This window comes from Talpa occidentalis, unplaced genomic scaffold (assembly GCF_014898055.3).
Source record: "Talpa occidentalis isolate TD23 unplaced genomic scaffold, MPIMG_talOcc4v2.1 talOcc4.10, whole genome shotgun sequence".
Classification (NCBI taxonomy): domain Eukaryota; kingdom Metazoa; phylum Chordata; class Mammalia; order Eulipotyphla; family Talpidae; genus Talpa; species Talpa occidentalis.
In genome coordinates this window covers 72,098,547-72,114,865 of record NW_023600993.1, presented here as the reverse complement: position 1 = coordinate 72,114,865, position 16,319 = coordinate 72,098,547, and the positions used below count along the sequence as shown (strand labels likewise).

Below are 16,319 nucleotides of genomic sequence, written 5' to 3'. Positions count from 1 at the left end.
GGTACAACCCAGAGGACTCAGCTAGCTTTGGCTGAGAAACTATAGCTGCTGCTTGTTCCCCGGATACTGCCATCAGCCAGTAGTGCTATTTTGGTAAGAACCCCTTACGTTTTTGAGTGATGGTTCTCCAAGTGTCACCCCTGGACCAGATCACACCTGCACATTTGGAAGAAATGCAAATTCTTGGGTCTTACTCCAGAACTGCTAAAGTAGAAACTCTGGGCCAGGCTTGGGAATCTGTATTTTTAACAAGCCCTCCAGGTGAGTCTAATGTACTCCAGAGTTTGTAAACCATTGTTTTAGATTCTCATATTTAGGACTGTCTCCAAGTTAGATGGTCCACACTCCTAACTCCAGCACCAGAGGAAAAGGGATGGAACCTCTAGAAGAAAGTTTTCTAAATTTGTCCCTTTTTGTTTTCCTTTTTGTTGGTGCTTATTAATATAAGTTGCACTTAATTATCAATTACTTAACATCTTGTTGGATTTGAACAAAGAGACAAAGAGAGGATGGGTAGGGCTGATTTATGTTCCTGTTTATTTTCCTGAACTAATATTTAAATTATTTTGCTTGCCTAGGGACACACCAGGTGGTGGGCAGTCGGGAAAACACAGGGATCTGTCCTGGGATTTTAGATCAATCATAGAAAGTGTGTAAAAGGATAGTTAAGGGTTTGGGATAACCCCTTCATCAGTTTGTGTGAGGAAAATATTTATAAGCTGGGCTTGGTTTATTTGCATTGACCCAGGCAACCCACAGCACTGGGTAGTTTCATAACCCATCTCCTGCGCTGTGTGTCTAGCAGCAGACACCCCTCATTGCCTCTCCGTCAGTGCCGGCTGAGAACAGCATCAAATTGTGTTCATTTCTTAGGCCTTGTCCCCTGACACCAGCAGAGACTGCAGGCCTGTGGGTTTGCCCCAGTGGTGTGACGTCATAATGTCCATTCATGATCTTGCACCTGACTTACCCCTAGGCCTGCAGTGTAACTTCCAAAGACTGGCCTGTATTTTCAAGGCCACAGCACCTGAGACAAACCAACCTGTAGCGTCAACCCCAGGGAACTCTTGGTGAGTGTTCAGACGTCCAGAGAGACACAGAAGGAAATACAGCCAGTGGTCGACTGGCCTAGTCCTTTGGGGGCCTCATGCTCAAGACAGAATAATCTGATTTAACAGGCAGGATTGTGCCAGGACAAGGTAGAGTCCTGCTACAAGTGCAGTTCTCCTTTTCTGACCCTGTTCCTGCAGGGTTACTGTTTGCAGGAAGTTATGCTCTAATCATGTCTAAGAGGCTGGGTTTGCCACCTGCCCCAGAGACCTGGGCAAAGGTCAACTTCGTGCTTAATAGAGGCTCTGGGCAGAGAGACCTGGCCCTCAGATGGTAAATCCAGCCAAGGTCATAGGAGCCATGGGTCCAATGGCACGCCTCTCGTCAGCATGGCCAGGCAGGCGTAACCTCCTGTGGTGCCAGTGCTGCCAAAGCCACCTCCCCACCGAGAATATTATGACCGACTCTTCCTCTCTGGAGACTTTGCCTTCTTCTCTGTCTCTTTCTAAATGCAATTCCTTATGGTCCTCCAGTGTATCAAATCTCTTCCTTCCTTTTTTGGGATAGTGAGAGAGATTTGAGAAAATGATGAAAAGTGGGTAGATGGATTAGAGCACCAGGAAAGTAGGCAAGATGGGAAGTGGTGGGGGTGGGGCAGCGAGGAAAGCCTTCTTTCCAAGTGATTATTGGCCTTCCTGACCTCAGTCACCAGGGGCTGGTTGAGAGTGGTCTGAATCCAGAAGGCCTCCTACAGCCAACTGCAGGGTGTCTGCCCAAGTGCTCCCACGCCTGTCCTTTGGTGTCATGCATCAGATGGGCCATTCGCCATCTGTGAACCCTGACAGGTCTTCATGGCCATAGCAGAGGGGTGGCGTGCTGGGCCCCATGATTTCGATCTGGTTCCTGGCTTTACTTGAGTATAAAAGTCAGGAAGAGGGTGGTTGAAAAAGTCTTTTACCCCTGTCTTTTTCATCCTTCCTTTGACTTACTGAGATGGCTAATGTTGGCCCATACACCACACATGAGAGTCCCGATGTCACTGGTTCACCACGTGAACCCTGTGGTCCTCAATTTGAACCAGCCTACTTTGGGAAAGGAAGGAACAAATATTTACTAAGCACATACTATGTGTCAGACTCATTACCTATGTAATGGCTTGTAATTCCTACCATCTGGAAGGTGAAGTAGGTGTTCTTGGCGCTCATCTTACAGAGAACGCTGAGTGCTGGGTTTCAGGGGGACATTAGCTTAGAGTCTCTACACACCACTTATATCAGCAAGCATCAGAGTGCACTGAAAATAGAATGGGCAGTTTTGCGAGGTGGTGAGAGTGTGCCCTTGGACGTGTGCGGGCCAGTAGAGTGCCTCCTGCTAGCAGGGCTCGGACACCATTCTTGTAATCAGTAGGGAGCTTAGCCTGAAAGATCTTTAAAGGCTATTCCAAATCCAAGTTTGCATGATCTGGGCTTCAGTACCTGCTTAATTCCCCATGTTTGAACCCAAATAGGTCAGGTTGGGAACTTGGTTAGAGAGGTATAGCTGAAAGGGGCCAGAGAGGTCAATTGAACTGACCTGCTGGACTTCAGTCAGGAAACAGGAGGTCAGGCAAGTAGGGGGTTCATCTGAGGTGACAGAGCCAGTCTGCAGAATATTTATGGATTTATGGAAGGAATGAATGGTGATAGGACCTATATTGAAACAGGTCAGAATACTTATCAAACATCCCTTAGCCCATCTCTCTTTCTCTCCTAAGACTTGTTCCAACAAGATTATAATTTGGTCAGTATTCACTGAGAGCCTCCTGAGTTCACAGAGATTATGATCATGTAATCTGTCCCTAACTCATTAGGTGGGTTCATTGTCCTCATTTCTCAGGTGAGAACAGTGGGTAACTGCCCAAGAGGTTAGAGAACTTGTGAAAATGTCAAAGGCACTATATGACAATGCAGGTCTCGCTAACCCCAAGGACAACCCATATCTCCATCTGCTGCCTTCCAGCCTGTGCAGGGAAGCATTATCTTTTCTTATCCTCCCTAAAGACAAATTGTGATGACTTGCTCTATTCCTCAGGGCTCTTTCAAGGCCCTTCTTGGCTTTCTCCTGGCCTATGTCTGGCTCCCATGGGTCCGCCTGGTTCACTGCCCATGCCTCTCACCCTGATGGGACAAGAAGGAGGGATGGTTTCCACACCAACAGATGTTATGCACCAAGGAAGAAAATATGCTAATCGAAATCAGCTTCAGCTAATTGTAGCAATTTCCCTTCTGTGTGCTGCCCTGAAATAGTAGCCACGCTCTGTTCTTTTTTTTTTTTTTTTTCACATCAGGGAGCCCCAAATTGGCAGCTTAAATGAGGTTGCAAAGAAGTCAGTTAAACAGGCCTCTTTGCTGCCAGTACCAATGACGAGGCCTTGAACATGTCTCTGGGTAAGACCCTGGTTCAACTTATTATGGACTTGGCATCTCATTGTGGATAATTCAGACCCTCTTTTGGGCTGGAAGAGCTGATTTAATCCTGGGAAGACTGGAACCTCAAAAGATTTAATGGAGTACCAAGTAAGAGCACACGGTCTGACCTTGAACATGGATCCTGGTTATAGATTCTGATTTGTTCTAGCATCAGCATTAGCTATTAGAACTTTTTGGACTGATGGAAACATATTTGTGTTGCCCCAGATGGTCACAGGCATGGTCACAGGCATGTATAGCTATTCAGCACTTGGAATGTGGCTAGTGGGACTAAGAAAGTGAATTTTCTCTTACTTCACTTTAATATTTGTTGATGTAGAATGTAAAATATCAACATGTGGCTAGTGGCTGCTGAACTGAGCTGGACAGGGACACATCCTGCCGACTTCTGTGACTCATCTCTTCCTGTCCCCAGGGTCCTCTTCCCTCTTCATTCCCCAACAGACCTGAGGCCTGTGCCTCCAACAAGCAAAGAGCTTTCCCCAATTTCTTCTTCCTCTGATCATTTTATGGTTTATCCCTGTTTAATATCAGGGCCCTAGATAAGTGTGTCTCCTTGGAAAGATCTTCCCTACAGTGTCCATTGTTGTCCCCATCCCTACTCTTAGTTGCTCGTTCTTTCTGGAATTATCATGTGTCTTAGTTTGTGCTACTATCACTAAGTAACATAGACCAGGTGATCTAAACCACAGAAATTTCCTTCTCGCTGTTCTGGAGGCTGGAAGTCCGAGGTCAGGCTGCCAGTGTGGTTGGGGTTCAGTGACAATCTGTTTCCTACTTGCAACTTGCAGATGGCCATTTTATCACTGATCTTCATAGGAGAGAGAGAGAACTCTCTGGGGTCCCTCTTATAAGGGCACTAATCCCATTTAGGAGGCTCCACCCTAACCACCTAGTGACCTAATTACCCCCCAAAAGTCCCACCTTTTTTTAAAAAAAAGATTTATTTTTTTATGCATACAAGAACTGGGGTACAGAGAGGCAAGGGGTGAGAGGATTCACCAGAGACAGAGTGGGGAGCATAACAGGGGGATCCACTGAAATACACTGCTGAGGGGAGGCAGCAGGTGAGAAAGGAGGGGTCTGCTGTGCCATGTGGGTCACCTCCCTGGCCAGCTGGGGAGTCGAACTAATGCTGCAGTGGCTGGTGGTAGCTTGATAGCGCTGTGTTTAACCCCTGCGTCACCAGGGAGGCCCCCAAAAGTCCCACTTTCTGATGCCACATACAGGGGGTAGGATTTCGAAACATGAATTTGTAGGGAGACAAACATTCAATCTGTCATGTTGTGCTTGTTTTCCTGCCCACCACCCTCTGCCTCATGGGGTGAGACCCTCAATTCTGCAAGAGAGGGATGCTGTCTCTACTCTTCATGGCAGGTGAAAAGCTCTCAGCACAGTGTCCAGGCACCCTGCAGGTGCCCCAGCAGCCATTCTTCAGCCACCCCTATGAGTGAGGAGGGAAGACAGTCACAACATATAACCTTAAAACTTAGTAGTTCAAAACAGCAATGATTAGTTATTTCTCTTCCAATTCTATGAGATTTAGGAGCTCCATGTGACCCCAAGGAGGGCCACATATTCAGCTACATTCACCCAAGGCTGGGTCCCTTCTACTCACTTGGAGCTCACAGGTCCTGTGGGGCATCTCCATGCAGACAACTTGGTTTCCTTCCAGCATGGAGGTCTCGGGCAGTGGGACTTTATGGCAGCTGGCTTCTGAGAGAGGATGCAGGGCTCCCAGACCCCTTGAGGGTGAGCTTGGCATTGGCACCTCTTCTGCCACATGCCATTGGTCTCAGCAAGTCACAGAAGAGGCCAGATAAATGGGAAAGGGAAATTGTCCTCTTCTTAAGGGACAGAACAGTGGTATATACTGGGAAGAAGGAATATGCAGGGCCACCTTGACCTGCCAGCACAGTCACTTTCAGTGACCCTGTAGTGGTGCTTCTCAAACATTCTTACTGGAATATGCACATGGACTGCCTGGGTCTTGTTATATTGCAGATCCTGATCCTGTAGGTCCAGGGCATGGCCCGGGACTCTGCATTCCTAACAAGATCCCAGGAGCTCTGCCAAGACTGAGGGTCCAGGACTACAACTTGGAGTCACAAAGCTGATTAGACTACAGTGTTGCCTCTCTGTTCAGCTGTGGTCTCCTAGTGCCCCAATAATACCAGTCTGGTGCCTCACTCCAATGGCTTAGGAACTGCCCACTCTTGTTGGGGTCTGTGATTAGCCCCCTCTCTCCTAGTGACCACACCTTGCCATGGGGAACTGTCCATGCTACCTCCCCAACTCTTCCAACACATTGCTTCAGCAGGCCCTACAGCCCCTTTGTCCTTTAACATTCAATGTTCATCACACCCCTCATAAAATTAGGGGGGTCTTTTTAGAATTAGAAACCAAACTGAAACTAGTTTAAGGGGAAATAATTGATGAGCATTCCATGGCTTCAGGAATGCCTGGTTCTAGCCCCTTAGTGATGGGCCAGAAAATGATTTGCCACCATCATCAACATTCTTTTCCTCCAGGAACATCCTGGTGGGCACTCCTCAGAGAAGGAAAAGACCCCCTGCTTTACAACCACAGCAGGTAGGGGCAAATACATCTTTGCTAATCTTTTCAACAGAAATGCAGAGTTCTCTCTGGTGGTCCAGCTGGGGTCCATGAGCACAATGAACCAATTGCTGTGGCAGGAGGGCTTGTACCTCCATGCCAGGCCTAGGTCATGTCATTGCCCTTGGAGCCAGCAGATGAGGCCAGCCCCACCTCAGTGAGCCACATGCAAAGAGAACAGGAAAGGTGTAAAAACTAGAAAGTAGAGAGAGCTGTTGGGAAGCCAAGAAATCACCCGCTTGGCCATGAGAACAAAGGAACTGTGACAGCTAAGGAAGTTGAGGGCAGAACCTTGTCAGTTCCATAGAGCCATAGCTAACCAGGCCCCTGTTCCCTAGTCTTGATTGAGAATTCAGCTTAAGAAAAATTTTAGTTGCTGCATCTCCCCCTGCAGTGACCACGCCATTTAGTACCAGAAAAGTCTTGAAAATTAGCCAAGGCATGTTCCAAAGAACACTGGCCCAAAGGATGTTAGTTGATATTACTGAAAAGACTGTATGATCCGTGGAGATTAGGAGACAATGGGTTAGGCCAAGTCATCCGCATGCTTAAAACTTGTTGCCTAGAATTATTGGGACCTTGAATAATCTGTAATACCCTGTGAATCCCCAAGAGTTGTGGGGATATCAGAGGCTGTTGTTCTATTGAGCATACTGTGAATGATAAATGGAATGCCACTCTACCCATTTTACAGATGAAACAACTGAGGCCCAGAAATGGGCGGGTCATGCAACGACTGTTGACTCTTGAACAATGCAGGGGTTACCAGTACTGACACTACCTCACAACTGCAGTCCAAATTCCTCATATAATATTTGACATCCCCCCAAAACTTAAGCAATAGCTTCCTGTTGACCAGAAGCTCACTGATATCATAAATAGTTGCTAAACACGTATTTTGTATGCTCTATGTATTATATGCTATATTTTTACTATGAAGTAAGCTAGATAAAAGAAACCGTTATTAAGGGTGTAAGAAAAAACACATTTACAACATGGTGCTGTATGTATAAATACATAAGCTAACATGCTCTGTTTACAAGAAAATCTGTGTATTGGTGAACCCACACAGTTCAAAGTCTCCTGTTCAGGGGCCAACTGTAGTTAGCACCTTACTTAACTCCAACTCTGTGACAGTGACAGCTCTAATGCTGGATAGACACATTGCCTTGTGTCTCAGAGTGTCCCTGTCCCCCAGAACTGGTGGTTTTCTTTCCCATTGGATGGTTATTTGTTCTCTTTCTTGAAGCCACCCCTGTCCACGGCTCATAAACTCCCACAGCATGGACTACCCCCTGCTTGGGACACCGCCCTCACTGCTTGCAGACTTGAAGGCAACAATTGAAAGTGCAGAAAGCCATGTGGATCGGGACTCAGGCAAACAAACCCAACCAGCAACCTCATTGATGAGGTCGAGGAGGCTTGAAGTTCAGTCAAATGTAGAAGAGTCAGCAACAGACAAGTTGCCAACAGCACCAGGCAGGAGAGAAAATAATGTTCCTGAGCCAAGCATGCTCTTTAATCCAAGCAGAGCTTGTGCATCAGGGCTGGAGCCTGCAGACATGAGGTGACAGTTACAACCGCATTGCTTTTGAAGCACATCATATGTGCTCTCTCCAAGCCACTCAGTGGACCTCCATTATAAAGGGGCCATCAGCTAGTTGGTGGAACTCACAAGTAATAACTAAAGATGATGGATTGAAGCTCTTCTTTCTGAGTTTACAATCTTGGATGTGTTCATAACACTCTCTATATCTCAGTTTCCTCATCTGTTAAATGTGACTAAAATGAGTCACTGAGCATAGCTTTGCTATAAGGATTAAATAAGGTAGTGTCTGAAATAGAAACATGGCTGGCCCATCCATTGTCAAGACGATATATGTGGTAGAGGGAATGTGGTAAGTTGCATCAGGTCCAGGTTCTGAGCTTTCAAGGGCCAAAATCAAACCCAAGTTAGGTCAATGCCCTGGCGTGTCTCCTTCCTGCCACTCAGAGAGAAGCAGCATTCATGGGGAGATGGTGATGCTGGGAACCTGGAGAGGAACCAAGGGTTTTTTCAAATCTTCCCCTGTATGGGAAGGGGTGGCATGGTCTCTTTTGTCACTTCTAGGTCACTTTATCCAAAGGCCAGGCAGAGAAGAGGATATCGTGAGCAGAGTGGGGTATCTGCATCTGACCCTTCAGAGCAGAGCCTGTGCCAAATGTGACTTGTGTGGCCAATGGCCATGACCATTCTAGACCATCTAGAGGGAAGACCCTGGAGTTTTGAGCCAGGTTTGCTTGTACTGGAAATCTGCTCTCACTCGTGAATGCTTTCAGGTTGATAATCCCAGCAGGGATTTAACCCCAGCTTGGATTAGTGTCTGGCCACTGAGTAGGAAGATAAAAGTGGAGATAAGAAAGAGGTAACCTGTTTGTGGAGAGCCCTTATGCAGGAGGACAGAATGTGTTCCCAGGAAGCCAAGTCCAAGGTTGAAGATGATTTCCACTCACCCAACATGAGGCTTTCCTGAGAGTTGAGACTTGACAGCAGAGGTCCCTAACCTGGAGTCTTTGTCTCACAGTCCCCCTTAAATGTGATGCCAAATTTTATTTATATGTGCAAACTGGGCATTTTTCTGTAAGGAAAAGTTTACAGCAGGAGAGGTAAACTAGTGGCCTAGCTTTGTTTTGTTGGCTCCATGATGTGTTATAGATTCTTGAATTACTGCCCAGCATTTAAAAATTGGGACCCTGCATACAAAAACCTATAATTTGAGTTTCTCTTGAAATAACTTACAAGCTCTGACCCACATTCCTGAGAGGGGGCTACCTTCTTTTCTTTCCTTTTTTTTTTTTTTTTAAGATTTATTTACTTATGCACACAAGACCTGGGGTACAGGCCAGAGGTGCGGGGGTGGGGGGGGGTGAGAAGATTCACCAGAGACAGAGTGGGGAACAGAACAGGCAGACTGACTGAAACACACTGCTGAGGGGAGCAGTAGGCGAGACAGGAGAGGTCATGTGGGTAGCTCCATGGACAAGGGGGGATCAAATTAATGCTGCAGAGGCTGAGGATGGCTTTGCAGTGCAGTGCTTAACCACTTGCACCACCAGGGAAGCCCCTACCTTCTTTTCTTTAGGTGGGGGTGTGAGACCTCACTTAGCCATTGTCCACACCACTTTGTGACCTCCCTGATGAATGTCAAACGTCAGTCTTCATTCATCAATGTTCTTGAACTGTTTTTCCTCATTAATATATTTTTCACTTGCTTGGACCTGCTGGATCTTGAATTAGTAAGCCCTAATCTGAATTTTAATAAATGCTCCAAAGCATGTCTGATGCCAAAAGATTATTGAGACTATTATACTTTCCATCTTAAATTATTCCCTGACAATGCAGGGTTAAGAGAAACACTTAGAAGGAGGAGAGCACCCCACCCCTCAGGCCAAGAAACATGGAATCCCTTTCCCTGAGGAATGTGCTCATGCTGTGTCAAAGGTACATTTAAAAATGGGCAGGCTAATCTTTCATTGCTACAAGATACCAAATGTCTCCAAAAATACAGAAACTCCTTCATATAGTTTCTGGAAGAATCCAATTTGCAATACAAATAGTTTATTATCTGCTTGGATGGTAATACAATGAACGAGGCCAATGGCAATCTTTGAGAAGTCATTTCTTTAAGGCCTTGAGAACTTGCCTTTGAATGGATACAAATCAGAAAGATGGAGCAACACAACTCTCATGCTAAGTTCCCATTTCTGAAACAAGAGCTAATAAATCTAGTGATTTTTTTGGGAGTCGCAAGTAAATTTTTATATTTGGGAAGATTGGGCAAGGCACTTCGCAATGAATCTTGAACAAGACAGATGCATGTAAACATACCCTCATAACCAGAGATGTGCAGAAATAAAAGTGTCCTTAGAAGTTACCAGAATGGCTGTGCTGAGGACCAGTAGAGAAGGGCAGTGCACAAAATATGAGAGCTGACAGGATAACAGAAATTTGAAGCTTGGGCTGGGCATCCTGTCCTCCAAAGAGCACACAGAAGACACATAGCATCTGGGCCTAGTATATCTTAGACTGGCATGAATGCCATACTTATCAACACTGCACCATCCCCCCTATTCCACAAGAGGTCCCTTTGCTGGCCCACAGCCAGCTCCTGCTGCCCCAGTTCATATTTGCACCCAAATAGAGGAATTCAGTCCAGAGCTCGAAGGATGGAAAATGAAGACCAGAAATCCTTGGATTTCTTGATGATTCAGTATTTGAAAATGCAGAAATTAAGCTGAAGCACACTTGCTTGAGTCCAGAAATGGCCTGATTTGTTAGTGCACTTCATTTATAAAGTGGGGCTAGTCATAGCCCCTCCTCACACAGAAGGGCGGTTTAATGGGATAATAATGAAGAGTCGCACACAGTGCCTCAGGAAGCCTGCATAAGCATGAGCTGCTCTCTTGGGTTTCCCAGTCACCACCCTGAGAATCTAATCTCAGTACAAGCAGTTAATGTGGAAGGGGATCCAGGTCATACAAGAGAGGAATGAAGAAGCGAGGAAGGTCACTAACTGTTCGAGAGCAGGTGACCACCGCAGGCAATAGAGGCTTGATCCCTGCAGAGTCATCTGGGCGGTGACACCAACAAGTCCCAGAGTGGTCCCACCTGAGCCTTGCAGGAGTGGGGTGTTTAACCAACACGGCCTCCATCATTGTCGGGGTCTCGCCCAGCTGGCAGGCAGGGGCAGCTAAAATTAGCATTGTTCTGATTTCCATCCTGGAGAGGAGAGTGTGTGGGTTTTGGAGTCACCCAACTTGAGCTTATTTCCCATCATTGCCTTTCACCAGATCTGTGACCCTTTTTGCCTCTCTGGGGCACAGTTTCCCCATCTCTCAAAATAGGAACAGTTCTTGAGTGCTTCCAAGCTCCTTTTGAGGATTAAGTGTGCCAATGGCCCTGAAGAGGTAGGCACATGGTGGAGGCTCAGCCCCCTTTGGTTTTGTTCCTTTCACTCTGCTCTGTTCTAGTCCAGATAAGCAGGGACATGCTGACATCACCACTCCTGTTTGCCTCCAAGGCAACTCTGAGTGACAAGTTGCCCTAACTCCAGGATGGCCTAGCTATGTGTTACCATGCTGTGTCCCCCAGCTGCGAGCCCCCTGAGGCTGGGTTTTCATCAGATTCAGAGAGGGAGGAATAAGTGGCTGACCTATAAGAGACAAAGCAGGGAGGGAAATCCCAACAGGAAGAATTTCTCACCCCTGCAGCTCACCGCCTTTGGCTGAGTCAGAGGGCATGGGAGAGTCTGCCAGAAAAATGCAAGCTGCATGGTTAAATTTAAATTTTAGATAAACAGTGAATAACTTTTTTAGTATGCCTTGTGAAATACATGGGTCCACTTATACAAATAAGTTATTTAGTGCTTATCTGACATTCAGATGTAACTGGGCGTTTTGTATTTTTGTTTCCTAAGTCCATCCATCTTCATGAGGGGAAAAAAACCCCAAGGGAGGTTTGGGTTAGAGACCAGCCCAGCAACCACCTGGTTGGTCCTTGTGGGCAAAGCGGAGGGGAGAAGGGCCACCTGCCCCCAGATTGCATCTCTGGGGACCTGAGTCCAGGGCTTGTAAATTCCTCCTTAGGGTTGCTTTGGCCTTAATACATTGCTAGCTAAATAGTGGAGTCAGTAACAAATTCACTCGCTCTGTGCTTTGATGTGAAAGAAAATGTACTTCATTCCTGGGCACCTCCAGCCAACAGGGTGCAGGGAAATGTAGACTCGTCAGCAAAGCACTTGGTTCCAGAGACCAGACCTGAGCCTAACATTCAGGTGCATGTCGCCTGGGGGGAGAGGGAGGGAGAAAAGCAGGAGGGCAGGAAGGAGCTAAGCACATCTGATGCCAGCTGGAGCGAGCTTCTGCCTGATGCCGCAAGAGCTCTGGAGCAGGAACTGTGCCGGTTAGTCCCACCTAGAGACAGGGCTTTGGGTTTTTGTATGTCCGTGTCTGGGTCCTTGGCCACTCTCAGGATGGCCTGGGCCTCCTAACCTTTCAGGTGTCTCCAGGTGAAACTGCTTCCATTGCCAAGCATTACTCCAGGGAGAGTTGCGTCCCTGAGCATTGGCAGCAGCGCTTGTAACAGCTGCAGGATGAATGCTCCAGCCGGTCCAGGGGCCTGGGCGTGCCACCCACTATGCCTCCTCTCTGCAGTGCCGCCACGTCCTCTCAGTGGGAGCAGTCACCTAACCCTGAGGCTTTCAAGAGTCTCTGTGGGAGCTGTGTCTCCTTAAGGACCACTCTACCTGGCCCCCCATCTTTCCTAAGGAGTTATGTGGCCATGAGGGTGGGAGCAGCCCCTATGCATCTTTATAGCAGTAGGAAGATGGGACTTAGGGTTCCCACAGCTTCTGCAGGATGACGTGATCCTGTGGCCAGGGGTGAACCGGTTCCTTCTGCTCTTTTAGGGATATATTGGTACCCACTGTTTGAATCTATGGTTTGGTCATTCGCCCTGGTTGCAAGGTCCCCATTCACGGGACCTCTTAATTCTGACTTCAGGCTTTAACACTTCTATCAATCCTTGAAATGCCTTCTGCCCTGTGCTCAGGTTCATCTGTCTTTCTAGTCAATATTCACGAGGTTACACCACTGGCCAAAAACACTCTGGAAATCATCTGTTCTTGTCATATTCTGGTATACCCTGAGAAACGGGCCTATGGGTTTCAGGTGCCATTCCTACAGCCCAGTCAACATTCCAGAACTTTCCCTCTAGAACCTAATGTGTCTGCCCACTTTGGGATCTTTGTCAGAGAGAGGGAAGGTTAAACTTCCTGCCTCTATTACCTACTTCCCAAATATCATCATCTCTGTTATAGATAATGGGGTAAGTTTTCACCTTCTTCTTTCTGGAATCCGCCAGGCAGAAGAGGTAAATGCTTCCTTTCTCATTCTTCTGAGGAAAATTCTTTACCTTCCCATGCCAAGATTGCTTTCCCCATCTCTCTGAGGCTATAATCACAAAGAGAGAAATCAAAAGCTATCCATAAGGGGGTGTAAGTCAAAAGGTTTGAGCATGTATCTCTTATATTACACCCATGCTCATAGCAGAATTCACAATAGTTGAAAGGTGAAAGCAAAGATGATTAGATTAGGTATTCATACACAGTAGAATATTATTCAGTCTTATAAGAAAAATTCTGACACAAAATACAATGTGGATGAAGCTCAAGAATATTATGCTAAGTGAATAAACCAGTCACAGACAAATACTGTGTGATTCGACTTACCTGAGATATTTAGAGTCACCAGCTTCATAGAGATGGAAAGTAGAACAGTGGTTGCCAAGGGCTGAGGACAGGGGGACTAGGACTTGCTATTTAATGGGTATGAAAAAGTTCTGGGGATTGATTGCACAATACTGTAAGTATACTTGCTGCTGCTGAATTATGCATTTAAAAATGGTCAAGTGATAAATTTTATGTTATGTGCATTTTATGATGATTAAATATAAAAAATGGAAATATGTTACAAATGCAGAAATCTTGTCCATGAAGGGTAACAGGTGTACTCATGTGTTCCTTGGCTGACTTATTTTATTAGATCAGCCCCTGAGTCTTTGGTGAGAACAAAAGGGGAGGAAATATTTTCATGAGGGAAAGATACAACCCATGCCAGTCCTAACTAGAACCACTATGCCAAGAATATCTAACGTAAAGAACATTTTAGAGAAAGGGGACAATTATATTCAGGAGAAGGGGTTTGGGAGACTTCACGTATGGGACAAGGAAAGTAGAGTGTGGAGCAGTTAGGGAGACAAAAGACTTCTTCAGCACGTGACTGTAGGTGCCCTTGACCACAGACATAGTCTGTGGTCTTGACATAGTCTAGAAAACCGTACTAAAAGCAACAGGGGCCAGAGAGGAAATATGGTGCCTATTCTGTATACTACACAACACTCCCAGCAGAGTCTGGCTCAGGACCATGTAAACAAACCCATTAATATTCCTGTGGCAAAATGTATAATATTTATAAGTGGGATAATAAAGACTATAAATAGCCTCATGTTAGTCCATGGCCAGGTTTTGCTGCCAAGTAAATTTCAAAAAAAAAAAAAAAAAATTCTGGCTTTCAGAGCTTTTTGGATTTGAAAATGGCAGAAATAGGAGTTGTGGACCTGTGTGAATTTTGTGCCAGCCAAAAAGTGCAACTTGACAAAGACCCAGAATGTTGGAAAGGATAGGGATGATGACTTACTGCAAATCCAAAATTCTGATTTTATAAAATGAAACAGAGTTGGCTTGCCCAAAGTCACACCACCAAGCATGGGGAGAGCTGAAATCAGACTCAGGTCTCTTACCCCAACCCAGCACACACAGCAGGGGCTTATCAAGGGCCTTCAGACCCAGATTGCCCTTTGAATGGCTTCTGGAATCCATGAGATCAATCCTTCCTCTCCTTTCTACTGCCCTGAAAAGGTGACCTCTTGCCTTTAGGACTGTACCTTTTTATTGCTTAGTCCACCTTGCTTATTATACCTTGCAACAGGCCACTTTTGTTTACTTGAGACACCTGTAGAAGGTCTAGTCCTAAGGGCTCATAAATTTAACTCAAGGCCTTGCTGTCATACAGTTATTACTTGGTAAATAACAGAAGACATTTTATTAAATTTGTTTGGGTCTCCATCACTTGTAGACCCATCTGGAGAAGGAGCTATAATAAAAGCTAATGTGTGAGATAGCCACTAAAGATCTTGTTTGCCATTGTAGAGTTGGAGATAAGAGACAAGAAGGCAACTATTACTTTTATTTTTGAATGATGAGCATTAATGTTCATTGAAAAGTGATAGTTTCCCATCCTTGATGCCTAAGCCATGGGACTGATCCTGTCCCATCTCAGGGAAGAGTGAAGATGTTTTCATGCCTATTACAACAGGTCATTGAATAATGTCCTGTCATTCAGTGTAATCTGGTTATACCATCGATGAGGAAAAAAAGAATCCTGACTAAGATTGCATGAAACAACGTTATTCAAGGACTTTTAGTTTTGATATATATCATTGGGCTTAAAGTCATAGCTTCTAAGAATCTATTGACAGAGTTAAGTGGGTGCTTGTACTTGACACATAGGTGCACCACTAATTTATTGAATGAGTGAACAAATGAATACTGGGGGGGAGCCTCCCTGGTGGTGCAAGGGGTTAAGCATCACACTGTGAAGCAATTTGCAGCCTCTGCAGCATGAGTTCGATCCCCAGCCAGCCAGAGAGAAACCCACATGGTGAGGCAGACCTCTCCTGTTTTGCCCGCTTCTCCCCTCAGCAGTGTATTTCAGTGAGTCTGCCTGTTCTGTTCCCTGCTCTGTCTCTGGTGAATCCTCTCACCCCCCGCATCTCTGGCCTGTACCCCAGTTCTTGTATGCATAAATAAATAAATCTTTAAAAAAAATAAATAAATACTGGGGGTGTATTAGTAAGAACTTTTTGTTACAACGAGCACAATCCCAACTAAAGTTGAATTAAAAAAATGGAAAATATTCCCTTATGTAATTGAAAAGTCCAGGGGCAGATGCTTTAGGCATGGCTAGGTCCAGTGCTGAAATGATCATTGGTGAATCTGTCCCTTTCGTTCTCTCACATCTGCTTTCTTACCTGTTGCTGCATTCTGAGGCAGACTCTTGGGCACACATAGTGGCAGAGATGTCACCAACAGTTCTGCATTCACATGCTTCCTTCTGGGCAAACCTTGCAGACAAGGACAGTCTTTTTACCAGTATTTCCATCAGAAGTTCCAGACTTATCCTAAGCGAGATAATGCACCTGTTTCTGACCCAATCACTGTGATCAAAGTGATATCTTGTTTCTTTGGTCAGGCCTGAACACAGTTGCCCTTGCAGCCAGGGAAAAGAGAGACTGAGCTTGGGGGAAGAGTAGTCCCAAGGAAAAATAGAGGTGCTGGTCCCAAAAGGAGGGGGTGGGGGTGCTGAGCAGGGATAGACGATAGACGATAGATGTTTCATACAGGAGTGAATGCTGATGTGTCTGTCCATGGTATTGTGAAGGATGCATTAAGCACATGTTTTAGAAGATAGTGCTTGGAACAACATATATCAACTTGATCATACAACTGTAGAGAACTGCTTGATTGTAGGCTTGAGAAATAATAATTAAATACAACCCCAATGAGTCAGCTCATCATGGTGCTTACT

At 45.8% G+C, this 16,319-nt stretch overlaps 1 protein-coding gene across 1 annotated transcript in view; it reads left to right on the top strand.

The window, feature by feature from the left end:
• The first annotated feature begins 956 nt into the window (after nt 1-956).
• The window catches only part of BANF2 (BANF family member 2), a 30,831-nt gene continuing 15,468 nt past the window's right edge, over nt 957-16,319 (top strand). The window contains exons 1-2 of the mRNA XM_037521056.2: nt 957-1,070; nt 6,050-6,110. The gene's annotated coding sequence lies outside the window, so the exon portion shown is untranslated. The remainder of the gene's footprint in view (nt 1,071-6,049; nt 6,111-16,319) is intronic.